Here is a 10967-nt window from a genome sequence, read left to right on the forward strand (position 1 = left end):
AAAATTATCGAATTTGAGAGAAAGTGGAATTGAGAGGGACAGACAAATTTGGACATTTCTATAATCTCAATGTATTCTTAACTATCATGTGTCAAACGATAAGCTGATGTTGGTTTATCTCTGTCTATATTTACAGCGGTAAATCGATTTTTTCTTGATAAACTAGATAAACACTAAGAGTAATAAAGTGCATTCACATTGTGCGATATGTTGCAGTGATTTTAGACCATGAGCATCTATCAGTAGCCCAGAAGTGTCATTGACAGGTATTTTCTGTTATTTTTGTTGTTCATCGGTAATTTCTAATGTTATAATTCCAAAAGTCAAACTATGTTGAAAACCTCAGTGTTGGTTGATGAGACGTGGTGTTTTCATGATTAATGTACTTTTTCCAAAATTTGGATTGTCACTATTTTGATGTGACATTTTATCAAGAAGAGTGTCTTCATATGACTTGCTTGTAACTTTCATGCAGCTTGGTTTTAAGAATATCAGACAATGATGACCATTCTGCGTATACATTGCAATCATCCAGACTTTAATCTTGATGTCACATTACGTTTCATTCAAATTCGATTGCTATGCAACTGTGCTGCGTGCGTATACATATGTGTCTTCATGCTGAATTCAATCATGCAATCCTCAAGAAGCTACCAGTATTACATGACTAATGAGGACAAGCTGAAAATGGAAAGTAAAGTTTTTAAAGAAAAGTGTATTTCTGGCAATATCAAATGTGTGGATGCTTTCATTATTTCTCAACCATTTTTATGTTTGAAATGAAGAGATGTGTAGTAAGAAAGAGAGAGAGAGAAGGGGACGTGGGTGTGTGTGCGTGTGCGTGCATGTGTGTGTATGTGTGTGTGCAATAACAGCATGCAAGAATGCAAAAGATCGAGAGAGAGAGAGAGAGAGAGAGAGAGGTACAGGTATGAGAAAAGAGGGCGACAGCAGAAGAGTATGACAGTGGTGAGGAAAATACAGGAAAACTAGAGAGGGGCCGTCAAAGGCGGCAGACCCACGCCTAAGTACAAAGTCGGGGTAAACATAATGTGCATTCGGTCATCTACCAGAATTCGGCCACTTAATTGCCAGTGTGCTTTATCACCAGCCAGTGAGTTCTACCAAAGATCGTACACTGAAGTGTACGATCTTTGGTTCTACAGTCACATCACACGCAAATCGTACACATACGGTATTAACACTCATTCACGTACAGGAAAGTCCTTAAGTCTCCTCCAAAAATCCATCGAAAATCCCAAATTCCACCGTCAAAAGTGCAGAATCGGAACTTTTCCAAGCGCGCGCGAATTAAGTCCAGTTTTAAGAGTATTGTCTACGCGACGGGTCGCGGAAAAAGCGCTAAAAATCGAGAAATACGCCGTTTTCTTGCGGGATATTTTAATTATAGCAAGCCGAGAGTGTGATGATATCAAAGGTCGTATGAGTGTACGATCTTTGATGGTATCCACAAAAGCAAAAAAGAAAAACAAAATTTACGTACCCCCTAGGCAATTACCCCTATGATTAGTGTCTACGGGAATTATTCAATGCAAGGGTTGAATGCAAATGTCTACTGCACCAGTATTCGGCCACCAACGAGCGCCGCAACGTCGCCGGTGCAATTTTGCACCAACAGTGTAGAGCGCGATGCATTTTCAGCGGCCTTGCACACGCATTGACATTGAGCACGCATATCGTGCAGTGTGACTGCGACCGAGCAAAATGCTCCTCCAACGAAGAAAACAATCAATGTTAATTTGAAAAATCATCAAATATCAAAGGTCGTATGAGTGTACGATCTTTGATGGTATCCACAAAAGCGCAAAAGAAAAACAAAATTTACGTACCCCCTAGGCAATTACCCCTATGATTAGTGTCTACGGGAATTATTCAATGCAAGGGTTGAATGCAAATGTCTACTGCACCAGTATTCGGCCACCAACGAGCGCCGCAACGTCCCCGGTGCAATTTTGCACCAACAGTGTAGAGCGCGATGCATTTTCAGCGGCCTTGCACACGCATTGACATTGAGCACGCATATCATGCAGTGTGACTGCGACCGAGCAAAATGCTCCTCCAACGAAAAAAACAATCAATGTTAATTTGAAAAATCATCAAAATACGGGCCAGTTTGTGATGACGGAGAACGAACTCTCATATATCTAGAAGGACATAGTCCCTCAAATAGGCCTAAACGTAAATTTCGGAATTCTTACGAACATTTGAGCAGCGAAGTCGGATCGTTGGGGAGTTTATGTTTTCGTATGGTAGCGGAAAATCGCAAAGTGAGAAACGGGAAATTTTCGGAATGGTCACTATACCATGGGGTCAAAACTTCAAGGTCACACAGAATTTGCAAGGGTCAACCGATTATCACCAAAATCTAATCGATTCTTTCCTGTCATTATCCAAACATTCCCTGAACATTTCGTGCAAATCCGTTTACCCGTTCTCTTGTTATCTTGTACACAAACAAACAAACAAACATACAAACAAACAAAAAACAAAAAAACAAACAAACAAACAAACAAACATACGGAACCCTTTACATAACCCCCTGCCGATTTTCATCGGCGTGGGTAATTATACTCCGTCTCTTAGTATCAACATTACGATATGTTTCATACACTTCAAGAATACTACATCAATTTCTGAACATTAATTAGAGAGGGGCCGTCAAAGGCGGCAGACCCACGCCTAAGTACAAAGTCGGGGTAAACATAATGTGCATTCGGTCATCTACCAGAATTCGGCCACTTAATTGCCAGTGTGCTTTATCACCAGCCAGTGAGTTCTACCAAAGATCGTACACTGAAGTGTACGATCTTTGGTTCTACAGTCACATCAAACGCAAATCACATAATTACACATACGGTATTAACACTCATTCACGTACAGGAAAGTCCTTAAGTCTCCTCCAAAAATCCATCGAAAATCCCAAATTCCACCGTCAAAAGTGCAGAATCGGAACTTTTCCAAGCGCGCGCGAATTAAGTCCAGTTTTAAGAGTATTGTCTACGCGACGGGTCGCGGAAAAAGCGCTAAAAATCGAGAAATACGCCGTTTTCTTGCGGGATATTTTGATTATAGCAAGCCGAGAGTGTGATGATATCAAAGGTCGTATGAGTGTACGATCTTTGATGGTATCCACAAAAGCAAAAAAGAAAAACAAAATTTACGTACCCCCTAGGCAATTACCCCTATGATTAGTGTCTACGGGAATTATTCAATGCAAGGGTTGAATGCAAATGTCTACTGCACCAGTATTCGGCCACCAACGAGCGCCGCAACGTCGCCGGTGCAATTTTGCACCAACAGTGTAGAGCGCGATGCATTTTCAGCGGCCTTGCACACGCATTGACATTGAGCACGCATATCGTGCAGTGTGACTGCGACCGAGCAAAATGCTCCTCCAACGAAGAAAACAATCAATGTTAATTTGAAAAATCATCAAATATCAAAGGTCGTATGAGTGTACGATCTTTGATGGTATCCACAAAAGCGCAAAAGAAAAACAAAATTTACGTACCCCCTAGGCAATTACCCCTATGATTAGTGTCTACGGGAATTATTCAATGCAAGGGTTGAATGCAAATGTCTACTGCACCAGTATTCGGCCACCAACGAGCGCCGCAACGTCCCCGGTGCAATTTTGCACCAACAGTGTAGAGCGCGATGCATTTTCAGCGGCCTTGCACACGCATTGACATTGAGCACGCATATCATGCAGTGTGACTGCGACCGAGCAAAATGCTCCTCCAACGAAAAAAACAATCAATGTTAATTTGAAAAATCATCAAAATACGGGCCAGTTTGTGATGACGGAGAACGAACTTTCATAAATCTAGAAGGACATAGTCCCTCAAATAGGCCTAAACGTAAATTTCGGAATTCTTACGAACATTTGAGCAGCGAAGTCGGATCGTTGGGGAGTTTATGTCTTCGTATGGTAGCGGAAAATCGCAAAGTGAGAAACGGGAAATTTTCGGAATGGTCACTATACCATGGGGTCAAAACTTCAAGGTCACACAGAATTTGCAAGGGTCAACCGATTATCACCAAAATCTAATCGATTCTTTCCTGTCATTATCCAAACATTCCCTGAACATTTCGTGCAAATCCGTTTACCCGTTCTCTTGTTATCTTGTACACAAACAAACAAACAAACAAACAAACAAACAAACAAACAAACAAACAAAAAACAAAAAACAAACAAACAAACAAACAAACAAACAAACAAACAAACAAACAAACATACGGAACCCTTTACATAACCCCCTGCCGATTTTCATCGGCGTGGGTAATTAGGGGGTATTTCATTAGTATTGGTGGATATGAGAATTTGGCTTTTAACTTTTTTCGAGATACCAGGAAGCCACTTATGACAGAGGATACCATTCTAGGAGGAATTCAAAGTTCATTCGATGAAAATCAGTTTTGGTATGGATGAGGCACCCAAAAACAAAGTAAAAAAAAAAAGCGATCGTAATTAAAGCTGAGTCCCAACTTTTGTTAGGAACGCTCTTTTTTGGATATCTCGGCCATTTCAAAACCAATTTTTATCAAATAGACGCTGAATTCCTCTTAAAATTACATGCTCTTTCATATTTCATAAAAGGTTTCTCATTATCTCACCAAAAATGTTAGAAATCTGAAGTTAGGTCTCAATCGAAGCTACAATACCTTTAACATGTTTCAGAGGTCAGAAAAAAATTACATTATCCCCATTCCTATTTAGTTACACCAAGTGACTAAAACTGTTTGCAAAAGTGTCCCAGCAAGTGATGAAAACATTTTAAGTAAAACAAGAAAAATGTTCTTTTATAGTACAATGTATGAAATTTAAGTCCATACACTATTGTTGCAACATTGTATGCATCACATTTCCTTCACAACATAAAAAGTAATCTAATACACAGGCAATTGCCCTAGTGTACAATTTTGAACTCAAGATGGCGCTAAACATAAATACGAAATCTTAAATGTATGTTTACTCAGAATTATGCACTTTTTAGACTTGACGAGTTTTAGTGGTTGTTAATAAAAAAAAAATCTATATATTTGTGCAAAATCTCATTTAGTTGCCACATGGGGGTCAAAAAACCCAAAAATTAGAGCATTTTTTTTTTCATGTATGCATCTTGGTCTCTTGTACGGAAAATACTCCACCACAGGCAGCTTTAGACCAGACTCAAAAGGTGGAAGGGCAAAAAAGTGTCACATGCAGAAAAGTGAAGCCTTTTTATTTGTGAAATATCTATAGAATTTTGGCAACAATACTGTTTTTAACTTTGATTTGTTTGTTACAGTTATATTACACGGTGATTGCGATCATGCATTCTTTTTGAATTTGTAGACAACGTAAAACCGTTCGAATGTTGAGACTTCCCCAGAGGTTCATGGTCCTCTAGAAGGGAGGCAAGAACTGATGCCGTCAAAAGACATGGTTAGGCTCCTTGAAATAGAATCGATGACCCGAGAAGGACTGGGCAGGGTGTCAATTAGTGAAGCAGTGTTTTGGACACACACCAATCTTGCGCTTTTCACGCGGACAAAAACACTTTTTTTAAAACAGATAAAGAGGTTTTTTATGCTTTTTAAAAATCACTACCAGGGCCGTAGGGAGGAAAACTTCATTATTTTCATTTCCTCCGTTGGCGAGAGAATGGAGCAGCCTGTGCAGTATAAACTTCTGTACTGACACTATACTTTTAAAGTTGTTTACTGAGAAACCCTACCAAACTACCGTCTTTGCAATGGATTTGGAACTGATGAATAACCCTATTCAACATGCCCTCAATGTTATGAATGATGTTCATGTTGAAATTTGCAGAATGTTTATAAAGATTATTCATATCAAATTATTTAGCAATTTCTCGAGTCAGGAAACTGTCTATCGGATTTTACTTGCTCCTTGATTTCTTTTATAAATGGTAAAGGTGCAGTGGCAAAGTAGGGTACGTCACACCCATACTGGGCATGCTCATAGTGGCGAAAAATAGCAAGTGTATTAGTCATCATTATAATAGCATGTCTTTTCCACCTGCCTGCGCGGAGAGCCAACTTAAATTTATTAGAGATCAGATGGAAGCGCGTTGTACTCCACATCCTAAACTGGTCATCGTAAAAACGAGTATTAACAATTTATTATGATAAGAATTGCCGAATAGGAATTAGAGTAGAAATGAGATAATATGAAAATGATAGCAACAATAACAATGATGATAATCACAATAACGAAAATAACAATGATGATAATAGAAACAATGATAGCAAGGTATAGTTTACTGATATACCCGATGTCACGTACGATATAGATATCAAATGTTGATAATGCTAAGAAAGGGCCTGTACAGTGCTGTGGATTATAGATATTATAAATCAATATCTTGAGCATCACTTGCATCACAAATCTGTACTTTGCGAAATATGAAAAAATCAGTTTGCTTGTCTGTCAAATGTTTTTGTCAAAGCATTCAAAGGGGAGACAGTAGCTTCACCAAACACACTAAAAACAGAAACATTTCCCTCTACACCCAATGAATAAAATAAAAGTGACAGAAAATCGTCTTTATAAAAAATGATGATAATAAAGGTAATGGACTTACAAGTGACTTTTAGTACGATGTTATAAATGATGAAATGATCATTGCAACTCATTTTACAAAAAGCCTAAGATCTCAAGTATAAAATGGATAAAAATGGAGGGAGCGCCCCTGATCGTACACTTCGTAAGCAGTTACGGAACTGGGATTTTTGTTTGTTTTGTTTTTTTGTTTCATATTACGTCCGGGGGTGGGATGGGGGAAAATTGTGTCTATAGTGATTCAATTTCCGGGCCACCCAGGGAATGGTTTAGCCATCTTTGTACTAACATGTACTGAAGATCCGCAGTAAATGCATCTTTAAGTGTATATAGCAATATCAGATAAAGGGCAGGATGGGGAGTATGACCCCCTTTGCACCCCAGCTGATGATAATATCATGATAATAGGCCTATACTACGAAAAAAAGAGGTGAATGAAAATGAAGATAAGAATAATATTTGAAATATCGCACTGTATGGCTTTACCCGTAGGTTAGACTGAGCTACCACTCTGCCATCCCCCATCCGCACCCCTCAAAAAAAAAAAAAAAAAGGGGGGGGGGAGGGGGAGATACCTCTCTTCTTTTGAAAAACTGAAAGGCTCTTTTTGAGAGTTAACACAATATTATGCAAAGCAATGTAAATAGAATTTCATAGTGGTTATACGAATGGTCAATTTTTGCATCATATTTATGTTATAAATCAGGAGAACGGGCCGCAGACACTCAGTACCCCTGCCATGAATTATCCTAGGACACACTTAATTCGGTATGGAAATAGAAAAATACCCTTCAAATGTGCATCAACAAAGTGAAAAAGAAAACATTTTGTAATGCAAATAATTCAACCCCAAAAAAGAGACAAATGTCCTTTACGTCAGTTACAAATCAGGAGAACGGACCCGCAGATACTCAGTACCTCCACCATGAATTATTATGGGACACATCGCCAATTCGATGTGAAAAGAGAACCCCCCCCCTTAGAATCTACTTCAATAATCATAGTAATTATAAACATTTTGTAACTTAAAGAATTCAAAATAAAGTTGTCCCACACAGATGTAGGATTATCAATTGTACCAATTATTTAGCACCGACAAGCCCTCTGTTCAAAAGTAATAACTTCTTAAAGATTTTTGATATATATTCTTACTCCCTTGGGATATTTATGTACCAGTTAACTAAAGACGAATTACCTTATGCGTTCACTCCCATGTTTGTAAAAAATAAAGTTATACATTCCTACCCTACAAGACAGGAAAATTCATTTCACTTTTCTCCCGTGAGAACTGCATTTGCTCTTAAAACAATAGTACATACAGGTCCAACATTCTGGAATAGCCTTGACTCCGACATTATTGAATCGTTGTCATTGAACTGTTTTAAACGTAAACTAAAAAAATCCCTTGTGCAGGCTTATATCTAATAATACAACATGCAATTTTATTTGAACTCCATCTTCTTTATCAGATTCGTTGTTTATCATATGTATTCCATGGTATTCCATGGTTGCCTTTTGGTTTTTTTTACTGAGTGATTTATGTCAAGGCTATTCCTGAATTAATGAATCATTATGTATCATGTGCGTTTTTGCGCATTCTTACAGTTACGTAACTGTGTTGCTCGGGTGACAAGGAGTCTTGTTAACGCGTTACAGGTGGCTACTTTGTATTTCGCTATGCTTTCGTATATTCTATTCCTTTCCTTTGCTCTTTTTGCTCTCTTTTCTTTTACGTTCCTTTCCTTCCTTTCATAGTTTTCGTTTCTAGGTTGTTTAAGAAGACCAACACTTTCATATATAGGCGCCTACAGGGACCTATACATTACAAGCTTTGCTTTTTAGTAGGTCCCCACATTTCATGTTTGTTAAATTGTCTTCTCTTCTATTTTTTTGTAATTTACGACGCTATGTTCAGTCTTATGTTCAATCGATCGTATCATGTTTGATGTTTTGAAATGTGGAATAATAAAATCAAATCAAATCAAATCAAATCAATGTAGTCAACATCACAACATGTTGTCTCGGCTGCGATAATGAGCTGTCTAGAGTGCCCCCGAGGACGAGCTGTCGTGTGGCCACGTTCTCCAGATAGTGTTAGACTGCGCGCCACGGAGTTTTGAACACTTCTGCAGGATTACGGAGATTTGATTTAACGGGAATTCTGATTGGACAGTCATACACGGGTCAACAGAAAACTGCGCATACGTACGTAAGCAAGAATAGCATACGTCGTATTCTTAGAGCGTACGCACGATGATAGCGTACGTGTGCTTAGTAGCGTACGCGTGCTTAACTGACCTCACTGACTGGTCAATATACGTACGGTTGTTTTGAGCGTACGTACGGTAGTTTGAGTGTACGTACGGTAGATGGCGTTAATGGCAACGATGGCCAGCCATAATTATTGGTATTTTATACGTATCTCAGTGGGTTTAGTGAGTTTTTTAGAATGCTGAATTGAGTTCTATCATTGAATTTAAGCTATACCCACTCTAAAAACAGTGTGCAAAACACTGCAACATAAGTGTGCAATTGGAAGTATAATCGTTCTCACTCTCTTACTTCCGTTATGCCCCATTATAATCCAACAGAAATGTATCTCAATATTAAAACCTTGGTACTTTACCCTTCTCCCCGACATCTCCCTCACTGCTCTCATCAGCTGTTTGTTTGATGTTCTGGCAAGAGTTACCATGATATTTGCCGCAAGCAGAAATATACTTGGCTCCTTGCTTTACAACAGCACGTAAGTGTGCTACAGTCCCCCTCACAGTTGCAGCTGACAAACTTCAGAAGATAGTCCGGTGCGAACAATCATTTTGCGATCCCATTGAACAAACCCCCTGCACGAGTCTGGTGATTGATGGTGGATGGCTCCTGCACAACGTCAAGTGGGAGGCTAACCTCACCTGGAAGGGCATTGCCGAGAGCTACCTCCAGTTTGTGAAGTCCATGGGGAGCCAAGTTCTCCAAATCACTATGGTCTTTGATGGATACGGCAGCTCCACTAAGGACCATGATCACCTGAGACGAACATAATGCATGCTGTGACATTCTGATTCGCCCAGACATCAAAAGCATCGTTCCAAGAGAAAAGTTCCTCGACAACAAGAGCAACAAGGTCCAGCTCATTCTGCTGGTTGCTGAGACATTCAGTAGAAATGGGATTAGTGTACAACAATGCCACAATGATGCAGACACTGCTATAGTCCGGGCAGTTCTAGATGAGGCAAAAGATTCTCCTGTTGAGGTGAGGGATGAGGACACTGACACCATGGTTTTGCTGATTCATCATGCTGCAGACCATCCCATCTTCCTCACAAGAGCCAAAGAAACATCTTATGATATCGCAAAGATCAGGGAGGCCCTCCCAGAGAGATGCCGGAAGTGTTTGATCTTCTTGCACAGCTTCTCCGGCTGCGATACAGTGTCAGCGATTTCTGGGTTCAACAAATCAACTTTGGTAAACAAGCTCTGCGAGACTGACAATGCTGAAAGGGCAATGAATGCGTTTCTGGACGTCCGAGCCAAGAAAGATGATACGTGTATCATTAAAGACGGCTGTGAAATTGTTTAAGCTCATGTTCCATGGAAAACCACCCAAAGACTTGGGAGACTTGAGATTTGTCATCTTCAGCAAGCGGGCTGCTGTTGGGAGCATCAAACCTGAGAAACTGCCCCCGACAACAGATGCTGCAGCGCAGCATTCTCTACGACCTTATCTCCAAACCAGAGATTGGCTAATGTTGCAAACTCTATCATTGGATGTCTTGGAGTACGGATGAATGCTGAGTGACCAAGGTTACGTATCGGTCCCTTCAACAGACCCCATCGCACCGGACTATCTTCTGAAGTTTGTCAGCTGCAACTGTGAGGGGGACTGTATATAGCACACTTAGGTGCTGTTATAAAAAGCAAGGAGTCAAGTATATTTCTGCTTGCGGCAAATGTCATAGTAAGTCTTGCCAGAACATCAACCAATTGGCTGATGAGAGCAGTGAGGGAGATGTCGGGGAGTAGGGTAAAGTACCAAGGTTTTGATATTGAGATACATTTCTGTTGGATTATAATCCAACAAAAAGAGTGGGTATAGCTCAAATGGGGCATAATGAAAGTAAGAGAAGTGGGAACGACTACTTTCAATTGCACACTTATGTCGCAGTGTTTTGCACATTGTTTTTAGAGTGGGTATAGCTCAAATTCAATAATACAACTCAATTCAGCATTCTAAACAACTCGCTATATAAACCCACTGAGATACGTATAAAACATCAATAATACATGATTCGGCGGGTGCAAAAAGTAGGCGTGGCCTTTTCAAATGGACAGGTTGTAGTTTTTACTCAAAACTAATGTTTGGAATGCATTCAGCACCCCC

Source organism: Diadema antillarum, unplaced genomic scaffold (genome assembly GCF_040938485.1).
Source record: "Diadema antillarum isolate AM-2024a unplaced genomic scaffold, OU_Dant_1.0 scf00000199, whole genome shotgun sequence".
In the NCBI taxonomy this organism is placed as follows: Eukaryota; Metazoa; Echinodermata; class Echinoidea; order Diadematoida; family Diadematidae; genus Diadema; species Diadema antillarum.